This window comes from Carya illinoinensis, chromosome 7 (genome assembly GCF_018687715.1).
Source record: "Carya illinoinensis cultivar Pawnee chromosome 7, C.illinoinensisPawnee_v1, whole genome shotgun sequence".
Taxonomy (NCBI): Eukaryota; Viridiplantae; Streptophyta; class Magnoliopsida; order Fagales; family Juglandaceae; genus Carya; species Carya illinoinensis.
Window position 1 is genome coordinate 12,752,754 of NC_056758.1, and position 11,789 is coordinate 12,764,542.

Genomic DNA, 11,789 nt, shown 5'->3' on the forward strand with positions numbered 1-11,789 from the left:
AAATATCCTCAAGCTTTGTTTGTTAAGTGAAGTAGGATTACTTCACACTATTTATTATTAGTATTCATAAATAGCTAACCATTATTCACAAAATATTTACTATTTTATTATTATTATTTATTAATTTTTTATTACTATTCACAAATTATTTGAAATCATCTCAGCATTCAAACATATTAACCAGCTTACTCTTCTATTGTTTCAGTTTTACCTTCATCCGCTGCATAGCGGTACTGATCATCAATGTGTCCGATTGGAAATCATGAGAAAACTTTAATGGATGCCACTGTCATAGAGTTAGATACTGGAGAGTGGAGTACAAGAACCGAGAGATCATGAAATAGAATTTGTCAATTCAGTCTTCAGATACAAAAGAGAGTTTTTGAGATTTTCCGTGGGAAATATTTTTGGACTTTGTCATTAGATTTACGGTCATTATTTGACTTTTGTCTTTCTAAGAGAAATTTCAGATTCTTTAAAAAAGATTTAGAACTTCCTTATTATTTATTTTTTAATTTTTTTAAATCTTCTTCCACTATGGGGCTTAGACATACAGTCGCCTAATGGAAAAGCTGGCTCTTATTATAACTTGCTTGAAGTACTTTTATACAAATTATATCATTTAATAATGAATCAATGATTATAATTTTAATAAGCAAATCGAGCTGAACTCAACTTCAACCAAGTTTTGATCCAGGCATAGGCATATATATTAAGGATATGTAATTTGAAAAACACTCACCACTTGCAACTTCTTAAAACATATTCCAAACGCCATAAATAGGTTTATCAATTCAGAGATCACATGGTACATATCACCCATATATATATATATATATATATGCATAATCAAACGGATGCCTGCAGGCTTCAGCAAGCCCACTGCATGCCCACACGAAATTAGAACTTACCTGCATACACACTCTCAACCTCTTGCATATATATGTAGAAGCACACGTACAGTACTGATCATGTAGTGCAATACAGCCATATTTTTGTTTTATCATCACTGGGAAAGGTGAGAGCCGATGTCTTTGCTGAGATCAAGTACAAATTGCAAAGAAGTGTTGGGTTCTGGAACATCCGCGCTCAGCTTTTCATATTCTAAGGTCCAATGAACCACGCTGCCCTCACTCTTTGGTGTGGCTTGAAGAACGGCTTTGAAGCTCTTGTACTCCTCCATCAGATCTCCCGCTACCACTTTGAATGTCACCGAGTGGTTTTGCTCATCTATTGCTTCCACTATCTCCTTAACAACTTTAGCTTTCCCATCTATGATTTCACGTTGAAAAAATTAATTTGAGATATCAACATCAGTACCCTGAAGCCCTCTCACACTCTCTCTCTCTCTCTCTCTATATATATATAGAATCCTGAATCCTGAATCCTTAACAAATATGCACCCCTCACGAATGGCAATTTATTTACCCAAGTTTTAAAACAAGAAGAAAAAATTTGTGTAAAATCAACGATATATTTATGTGAAAATGCAAACCTTTTGCTAAAATCAACGTTATATTTGAAAAATATGCCATTTAATATTGAAAAAAGAGAATCTGCATTTCAAAATCAAATAATGTAACAAAAATTCAGCGAAAACTTGGCTACTTTTTAGTGGTAAGATGAGCATATATAATTTGCTTACCATGTACATAATCCCAGCAGATGACAGAGCCCTCAGTGCCCCAGTCACCTTCATGCAAAGCACAACCCTGTACTTTCTCAGGGGAGAAATTAATTGGAAATGTGATGTGGTCGGCCGCTGAAGATCTCATGAAACTTCTCAGCTGGTGCCTTAATTTCTACCTCTCCCTCCACCTTACCAGACAGAGACATTTTTCTTTCAGATGTTGTTCCAAAATACTCAGAAAACAGACTAGGATATTGTAAATTGCCTTTGTTGTAGAAAACAGCTATGCCAACCCTTACACTTAAATAGAAGACGATATGTATCACGTATAATAGAAAAACAAGATCCTAGATATACATGTGGTCACCATCCCCTGATTGTGCTCTAATTACAGAATATTAGAAGCATGGTCCACTCCTTGCTGGCCATGCAAATTATGGATGGAGTTGTTGTATTTTTGTTGGACTTTAGAGACAATTGAGACTGTTTCAAGTGGGTTTTAGTTTATTGATTTGCCATATCTCATTATTTGGACCTTTCTTACTGCAACACATGCAAAATGATTTGCGTGACTGATTAATGATTATTATTATTTTTATATTTGAAAGATTTAAAAACCAATTAAAATGTTAAAAAAATAGCCTTATAATATTATGTATCACGATAAATTAATCAGCCCATAAGTCTTGTGTATAATTCGCTTAATTAATTAATATTGCATGCATGGTACCTTAGAAAATAAAAAGAAATCAGGGCCATACCTGAGTTGTGGATAATGGCCACATTAATATTATTAGAACTACATTGTGTCCACTTAATTGTGCAATATTCATCAATGTATGGTCACTGATTCACTTGCCATGGTGGGCAAATCAAGCACTTGTGCTGCACCATTCCATGCCAATCTGATGCCCACAAGTTCCTCCTCTTTTTCCTCTCGATCTCTTTCCTCCCCTTCGCGATGCCTCTCTCTTCTTTCTCCCTGATCTCTCTCCCTCTCTTTTCATTTTTTTTTCTTTTCCTTTTCCACATTTTTTCGATCTGCAAAACATGCATGCCATTCAAGAAGATCACATTTTGATCAAACTGTTAATCTGCATTTGATCAACCTTTGATGTTCTTCCGATCCGATCCGGTTTATAATATTTATGACCGAACTCTTGTATTTTTGTTTTTGGTTAGTTTCGTCTGTATTTTATTCAATGGTTTTTGTGATATATATATAATGCACTTTACATATTGCTTTAGAAAAAGTATATATGTTTAGTTGATTTTACAAAGCTCACCACTTGCATTAATTTTCTTGCAGGAGCTGATCTACAAAATCATGTTCCCCATGACCATCAAGACATGAGTACCCCTTGAAAATGTCATTGACATATGTGGCTTTCTCTTATTTGGCGTCTTCCATCGGCCACGAGTCCACTTAATAGTGCAATATTAATATAAATGGCAGAATCGTAGTTTACTCTTTTCGAAAATATATATATATATATATATATATATTTTTTTTAAAGTCTGTTTATTTTTTTTAATCAAGAATTGAATATTCATCAATAAATTTTACTACAATACCAAAATCTCACTCATTACAATAGTTATCCTTAAGAACAATATTCATAATCTGTAAAGGTTCTTCTTCTAACCTGCATATTCTTTACTCAGTTTACAGTAATGCCATTTTTACATGTAAATGAGCTGCTGCATTTGCTTCTCTGAAATTGAAAGTCACTTTCCATCCAGGTCTTCCATCTAACATACATCTAACATCATATACCAGAGCGCCATTCTCTCTGCTAATTTCTTTATTATTGTTTGTGGCCTTTTCAATCACCTACCTGTGGATCCCCTTCAAAAATTACCCTAGCAAATCCCAAATCCTCCATTGCCTTCCTTAATTCCATAGCTTCAGCTATAACAGGCTTCATATAATGAATAACATTTGTGCATGCATACACTGGCCATAATGTCACCTGCCTCATATCTGACCTGTCTTCATGTAAATCTCTTTATTGATACACCAAACTCACCACTTACGTGAAAGCCAGCTTAAATAAAAAAATATAAAAATATTGGTACTTTGTCATTTTTATTAATATGATGAATTTCATGTACAATGAGTCACCTATTACACACTACGCATATAAATAACATAATTAAAAAATTAAGAACGGTGCTACTATGCCGCTCAATGTGTACCACTGGGCATGGCCTCTAATGCATTTGCACTTTTTTAATTTTTTTTCTTTTTTCGTTCAAGCTTTTTTAAACATCATTAAATATTTAAAAAAAAATACACCAATTCACTAATATTTGTTTTCTTAACTATTAAAAAAAATACATGAGTGATCAAATCGTGGGGACAAACTCAGGCAGCATAGTATCATTTTCCTTAAAAACATTTAGCACCCATGTTATAATCTCATATATCATGCAATTGTGGATTATGTTCAAATTATTAGGATAAAGCAATGATGTAATGATCATTGAATGTAGATGAACAACCGATCAATGGTCAAGAAATTAAAGAAAACTATATGAGTGGTACTGGGACAAAAGAAACAAATTAAGAACCGGACACATGATGTGCCACATGCAGGTCCTCTTTCTTCTCTAGTTGAGAGAAAGAAAGTGTAAGGTTGAGTTTCTTTGTATCTTGATACAAAGAAATTGTCCCTCAGTGCAAACTGAGAGTCTAGTTTTTCTTTTTTTCTTCTTTAATCTCAAAGCAAATCTAAGTGGTGTTACAGTCATCAAACTTGGTGAAAGAAAAGCAGCAACTACAACCTCCCTAAGAAGCCAAAGGGATCAATCTGCAATAACAATAAGTACAACGCTGTCAACCAGCCTACAGAGGTAATCATGGTAGAGGAGGACCTCTCAAAGCTATGGAAAGGCCTAAACCTTACTGAAAAATGAGGAAGGCCTACTTAAACTCTTAGATCAAGATGTTCTTGCAGCAGTGAAAAGAGGAACTATTTGCCTCTTGGCAATGGTTATCAATGAAAGGAACTTCAATAAAGAAGCATTCCGTTCCACCATGCCTCAAGTCTGGAAAGTGGAAGATGGTATCACATTCACTAAAGTAGGCGACAACAACTTCATCATGGAGTTTCATAACATAGATGACAAAGACAAAGTTCTCCAGGGAAGGCCCTAGACCTTTGACAGAAACCTCATAGCTATCCAAGATGTTGACAACAACCTCCTAACAAATGAAGCTAGGTTTTCTTATGAACCTTTTTGGGTACAATTACATAATGTCCGATTGGCTGGCATGAATGATGGGAAACAAATAGCGTATGCAACTGGCAAAGTACTCAAGGTCAAAGTAGATGAAGAAGGGAAGAGCTGTGGTAGATGCTCAAGGGTGCAAGTGGAGGTGGACATTACCAAACCCCTAGCTCAAGGAAGGTGGCTCAAAGTAGGTGAAAGGAAAATATGGATAGCCTTCAAATACGAGAGGTTGTAGACATTTTGCTTCAGATGTGGAATCATTAAACACCCAAGGGGTGGGTGCCACAACCAAAGGTTTGGAAACTAGTTTCAGACTAAACTCCCTACCCAATATGGCCCTTGGCTAAGAACTGCCCCAACCAGGTTCTCTCCAATGGCAACCAAGAGCTATGTAAGCAGATCAGAATCCAACAACCCATCCCCAAGGCAGCAACAACCAGCCATGGTGGGGGCTGGCCAGGATACCAGAAAGGGCACTACAGAGGGCTCTATGGCACAAAGTCAAGAGGTAGCTGTGAATCTAGCACCTGTAGTGCACAACTCCATGCAAAAGTTTTCTGCAAGACCAACAACTCAGGAAAAAAGCCAAGGTTGCTACACGATAGGTAAGCTTGTCCCTACTGCAATAGCTGATAAATCTGACTTTTTGACTCATGAGGAGACCCATACTATAGCCCAACATTCCTATTCACTACCCAAAAAATCCTCAACTACAAACTATTCCAATGATGACGTGGAACATGAACCTATACATATAGACTCTATGGTAGAAGAGGGCCATTTCAATTTTTCAAACAAGCCTATTAACAGTAGTGACTAGGTCTCTCCCTCACAATAGCCATCTATCATATACTCAATCAAAACCAGGAAATTCAGTTGGAAAAGGAAAGCACAAAAATCCCACACTACCAATTCAGATGAAACTGTTGGATTAGCAAACAAGGCAAAGAAAAGAACCTCAAACAATATATTGGGAGATATCTCAAACCAATATGGCTCTAAGAAACCAAGACAACACACTATGTGTCCTAAGTTTTACCATCTGAATTCAAAGGTGGAGGCTACCAAGCAGCCCCACCTACAACCATGATATGCATCAGTAGGAACTGTTGGGGTTTGGAAACCCCTGAACAATTCGAGAACATCACCTTTTGGTGAGGGAAAAGGTCCCAGACTTTGTTTTCCTCATGGAAACAAAGTGCAATAGAAATAAAGTGGAACAAATTAGGAGACAAATTGGCTTTCAACATAGTTATGTGGTGGAGAGTAAGGGCTTAAGTGGAAGGCTAGCCTTCCTATGAAAAGATAATATGGACGTGGTCTTAGAAACTTACACCAGAAGCCATACTTCAATTTCTATAAACTTACCAGAGCCAGGAAACAAAGTCCTCATCATTGGTTTCTATGGTAGCCCTGAATCTTCTAAAAGAAATGGCAGTTGGGAGCTTTTAAAAGCCTTGAACCCAAAGGATGACAAAGCTTGGATATGCATAGGGGATTTCAACGAAATTTTGAACCAAAATGAGAAGAAAGGGGCAGCAGCAAGACCATATAGGCACATGGAAACGTTTAGAGAAGTAGTTGAGGAATGTGCTTTGAGTGAGGTACAATTTCAGGGTGATTACTTTAATTGGAGTAACAGAAGGGAGGGGAGATACTTTACAAAAGAAAAACTAGATAGAGCTTTTGGAAACCCAACCTGGTTCAGATTATTTGAAGACTCCTTTGTCACCTCACTAGCAGCTCAGAGTTCTAATCATAGCCCCATAGTGCTACAACATGGTAGAAACGAGGGGCATAAATACAAAGAAAGACCTTTCACGTATGAATCCAAATGGGACGGAAGAGAAGAACGCAATGAACTCATATTAAGAGCTTGGAATGCAACTCCCACTCACCTGTCGAGCATCAAAGAGGTTACACAAGGACTGAAGAGATGCAAGCATCACTTGATGACCTAAAGCAAGAAATCCTTCCAGAACCAGAAAGGGATCATCTCTGCAAAACTCAATCACATTAAGCTGCTTCAGAATTCAAATGAGGGGGAGAATAATGAGAAAATAAAAATCTTGAGAAAGGAGGTGGACTACCTACTTGAAGAGGAGGATATGAGATGGAAGTGAAGGGCAAAGCAACAGTGGCTGAAAGATGGTGACAGAAATACAAGCTTCTTTCATAATTGTGCAAGCTAAACGAAAAGAAACAATTCTATAAAGAAAGTTTCAGATGAGAGTGGAAGACAAGCCTCTACGCTAGAAAGAGTAAGCCAATTATTTCAAGGCTTTTTTCAGCACCTCTTTACTTCATCAGAGCCAAATAGGATTGAGGAATGCATCAAGCACACCAAAACAACCATTACTAGTGCAATGAATGATTCATTAACCAAGAAAATTGAAAGTTTTGAGGTTGAAGTGGCAGTCTTTAGTATGTATGGCTTAGGATCTCCATGATCCGATGGCTTCCCTGCCATATTGTACCAGAACCATTGGGCAATAGTAGGCCCAAAAGTATATGTTCTAGTCCAAGAAGCTTTTCAAACCAGTTCATGGCCTGATGAGTTCAACCCTACTCATATTGCCTTATTCCTTAGATAAAAAACCCAACTAAAGTCACTGAATATTGACCTATCTCTCTGTGCAATGTAAGCTCCAAAATCCTTGCAAAAGTCTCAGCCAATAGACTAAAAAAAATCCTTGCTACTGTTATATCACCATCTCAAAGTGCCTTTGTCCCGGGAAGGATGATTACTGATAATGTCATAGTTGAATTTGAGGCTCTTCACACCATGCAAGGAAGATTAAAAGGGAGGGAATGTTATATGGCCTTGAAAATGGACATGAGCAAGGCATATGATAGGATAGAATGATCTTTTTGGCAGTTGTAATGAGAGAAATGGGTTTTGATCAAAAGTGGATTGAGGTCATAATGAGGTACATCTCAACTATTTCCTATGCCATTCTCATCAATGGTCCCTTAGAACCATTTCACTCCATCTCGTGGCATCAGGCAGGGTGATCCATTATTACCCTACCTCTTTATCCTTTGTGCTAAAGCCCTTAGTTGCATGCTACAAGTAGCTGAAATAGCATGTGCATTAACAGGAGTCCCTCTAGCTTGAAATCAGATGCATATAAGCCACCTCTTCTTTGCTGATGATAGCCTTCTATTCTACAAGGCTAGTCCTCTAGAAAGGAGTAGATTAATCCCCCTCTTAGAAGTCTATGAGAATGCTTCAAGTCTCCCCGCCTCCCTCCCCCTCCCCTTTCTATTTTTGTGTTTTGTTTTCTGTTTTTTGTTTTTCAGGCCAAATAAGGGAATCACAGATCTGGAAGAATCCGATGACCACCGACCAACAAGCGCCCCTCCATGGCGTTTCCCAGCCACTGATCTTCAAGACCACCCAATACGGTGCCAAACAGAGCAGAGAAGGGCCCGCACGCGCGGGTTAAAGTTTCCCAGCGTTCCGACGCGTGGCTCTCACGCGCCACCGGGAATCCCTCTACCGACGCAACGAGCGACGTTTCTGGAGCTTGTGAGTAGGGGACTACAAGATCTGCTATCAGTTTCCTCCTAGCATGGCGCGTGTACTGCACCCGCTATAGTACTTACTGTTCACTGGTTTTCCTTGTACAGTGTTTCCATTTTTTTTTTGTGTCGTCTTTTATTTCTAGAAATAAAAATCCAAAAAAATAGTACTATCGGACTTTTGTCCTGATGGAATGGTCCCCCCTCTGCTTGGCGGTGCTTGGTGGGATTGGTGTCCCATATTCCGCTTAGTCAGGTATGGGGATTTGGTAACTCTATCATGGATAGAGTTGAGCTGTCTCTTAGATTTAGGTCTTTAGAGGTTGGCCGTCTAGACTAGACCATGTCAACCATATTAGTGTGTTGAGAAGCAATTAATATTTGTAACTGGTTTGTTGTTTAAGTCAAAGTTGTATGTCCTCTTTAATGAATGGATGTAATCTGTTATTCAAAAAAAAAAAAAAAAAAAAGAAAGGCTCAATGTTTAGATAATTAGATGATAGGAAAATTGAATGATGATATATAGTGATCATATATATAGTTGTTGATAAGGGTAAAGTCGAAAGGAAATAGCAACTTAACTAATCTGAAAGGCATACAGAACCATATATAGGAAGTTGAAAGATTAAAAAATGAGGATATTAGTACAATCAATTAGAGGTTTGATCTGATTCTATGTTGTAATTCATTTTAAAGTATTGAATAAATTTTTCCTGTTATTAAACAAATAAAAAATAAAAATAAAAAGTTAGTGGCTGATATGTGGGTTCACCAGAGGAGTGGAAGTATATGTGACTCGTTAGAAAATAGAGTATTACTATTTGAAGACCTTTACATCGGGCTGGGCAACCGGGCCGGATTTTTTTTCGGCCCGGTCCGGAACCCGAATAATCGGGTTCCGGTTACGGGCAACGGCCAGGAAAACACCCAAGCCAGTGCCCGGTTTCTAAAACCCGGGTGCACCCGGGCCGGGTACCGGATTTAAAACCCGATACCCAAGTTTTTTAAAAATCCAAACCCAGTGCCAAAACGACGCCGTTTTGGCACTGGGTTAATAACCCTTCCGGCCTTCGGCATTTCGATTCCCCCCTCCCAAAATCTGACTCTCTCTCTCTCTCTCTCTCTCTCTCTCTCTCTCTCTCTCTCTCTCTCTCTCTCTCTCTCTCTCTCAAAGAATCTTCCCGAAACCCTACAAATCATCCCATTGCCGTCATCCACTCATCCCGTCATCCCGTCGTCGTCGTCATCCCATCGTCGTTGTCATCCTATCGTCGTTTCATCTGGTCATCCTCAGAAACACTACAAATCAGGTTAGTTTTTGATAAACTCTTCTTCCATTTCGGTTTCTTTAATTTATGGTGTGGTTTTTTTAGTGGGTGTGATTTGTTTGGTGTGGTTTCTGATTTTGGGTGTAATTTATTTTGGGTTTCTGATTTGGGTGTGATTTGTTTAAGGTTTCTGATTTTGGGTGTGATTTGTACAAATTTTGCTCCTATTTTATTCATGTCTAGTGTATACGTACTGGTTAGATTCTTAAGTTATATAAGCCTCCCCTTCATTTTAGAGATAGCGAACTCTCAAACACGAATTCATACTGTACGTATTCTTTGTTCTTTTAAACCACAAGATTATAGCGAGCCTTGTGTATCATAACAGTGCTGTATCTCAGCTGGATGAAATGTAACTTCTTTAATCCCTAAATAATATATAGTGAAATAGGCTCATATACATTATATGCATGCATGGCCGAAGTGTAGTGTATGTTGTTCTGATTAAAATATCATGTATATTGTAATCCAGTAAGAAAATGGTCCACCTCAGTAGCTGATTTCAAGGATCTAAGACTTGAATTAATTCCAAGACTGAAAATTGAAGAGATATAGCTTATAGTTTTTATAATGAGAAGAATATGGATTAGAAGAAATTATTTTGTTTGTGAAAAAAAGTTTTGAGAGTCCAAAACTGGTTGTTAAAGCTGCAAGTATAGACATGTGAGGTTTTATTCAAGCCCATATTCAACAGGATGATCTACAACATGCAGGCATTACTAACAGAAGTATGATTAAATGGAAAAAAAACCAATTGAGAATTATGTGAAAGCTAATTAAGATGCATCTATAGATGAAAAAGCTAAGAAGACGGGTCTTCCAATCATTATTAGAGATGAGGTAGGTGATAATTATGGCTTGTTTATGCACAAATGTTAGTTATCATATGAAGCCTATTATAGCTGAAGCCATGGCCTTAAGGAAAGCAATGGAGCTATGTCATATATTTAAGTCTCTGATTAAAAACACGCTGCAGTGTGAGTAAGTGCCTCATAAATTGTGCTCCTCTGCTGGTCTTTCTGTGTATTGGTGGAATTTTCCAAATGAAATGGCAGTTATCTATATAATTTTAAGTGCTCATTTAAAATATCTGGTGTATTAAAAAATGGGATAAACTACAATTGGTGATATCCATTTGAAATGTGGGTCTCATCCATTTTCACCTATACACAAAAGTTTTTGTCAATTAAGATAATCAACAAGGTCAAGGGTTCTTATAAAAGTTATATCAAAGTGGAAGTTTTGAGTCAATAGCTCTTTTATATGGACTATAGAATTGCTGTATGTTTGTCCTGGTGTTAATGTAATGTACGTGTGCCAGTATCTATTAGTTGTTATGCCTTCAAACTCACCTCTTTTTGAGTTTCAAGAGTTTCTTTGTCATACTTGTGTTTTAATATTTATCTAATTCGGTTTATTATTTATCTAACTCAATTTTTAATTTTTTTTAGACGATCATCTAGCTTCATCTTTAACCGAAGCTGATGTGAGTCTCCATTCCCATTCATGCTGAAAAGTTTATCCTTGGTAAATCTTCAATGGAGGTAAGAGATTTTGTACAAATTTTGCTCCTATTTTATTTATGTCTAGTGTCTACGTACTGGTTAGATGCTCCAGTATAATTTATTTCAACTGCATTTACAAACAACCAGCTAGTAGCTACTTATAAAAACACAGTTTATAACGACTTACTGATGCTTGAAGATACTAAATCCTGTTTGGTGCATAATTTCACTGGTAGAGGTCTCATTTTGTTGCTAATATGTGTATTAGACTAGTTCCAATCACCATGTTACCGATTTAAGAATATAATTTTTCTTTAAAAAAAATGTCATCTACACTGCACTGGTTTATCTCTCTCTAACATGGTGCTCACACCCCTCCATGATAACTATGACTTGTGTGAACCTTTCTGTTTGAAAGTATGTATATGGACTGGTAAGAACTAGAACTGTACCTCCCATTTATGCTTTAATGAGAATCAGTAAGATTGTTCAGGTTTAACCTCGTTCTCCTTAGGTTTTTGTTTCCTAGGAATAAAAATATTTTACATTCCAAAGTGCAGAACA

The 11,789-nt window shown here is 37.3% G+C and overlaps 1 pseudogene; it reads right to left on the reverse strand.

Moving 5' to 3' along the window:
- Window positions 1–798: 798 nt before the first annotated feature.
- On the reverse strand, window positions 799–1,918 carry LOC122314981 (annotated as a pseudogene).
- Between the last annotated feature and the right edge of the window lie 9,871 nt (window positions 1,919–11,789).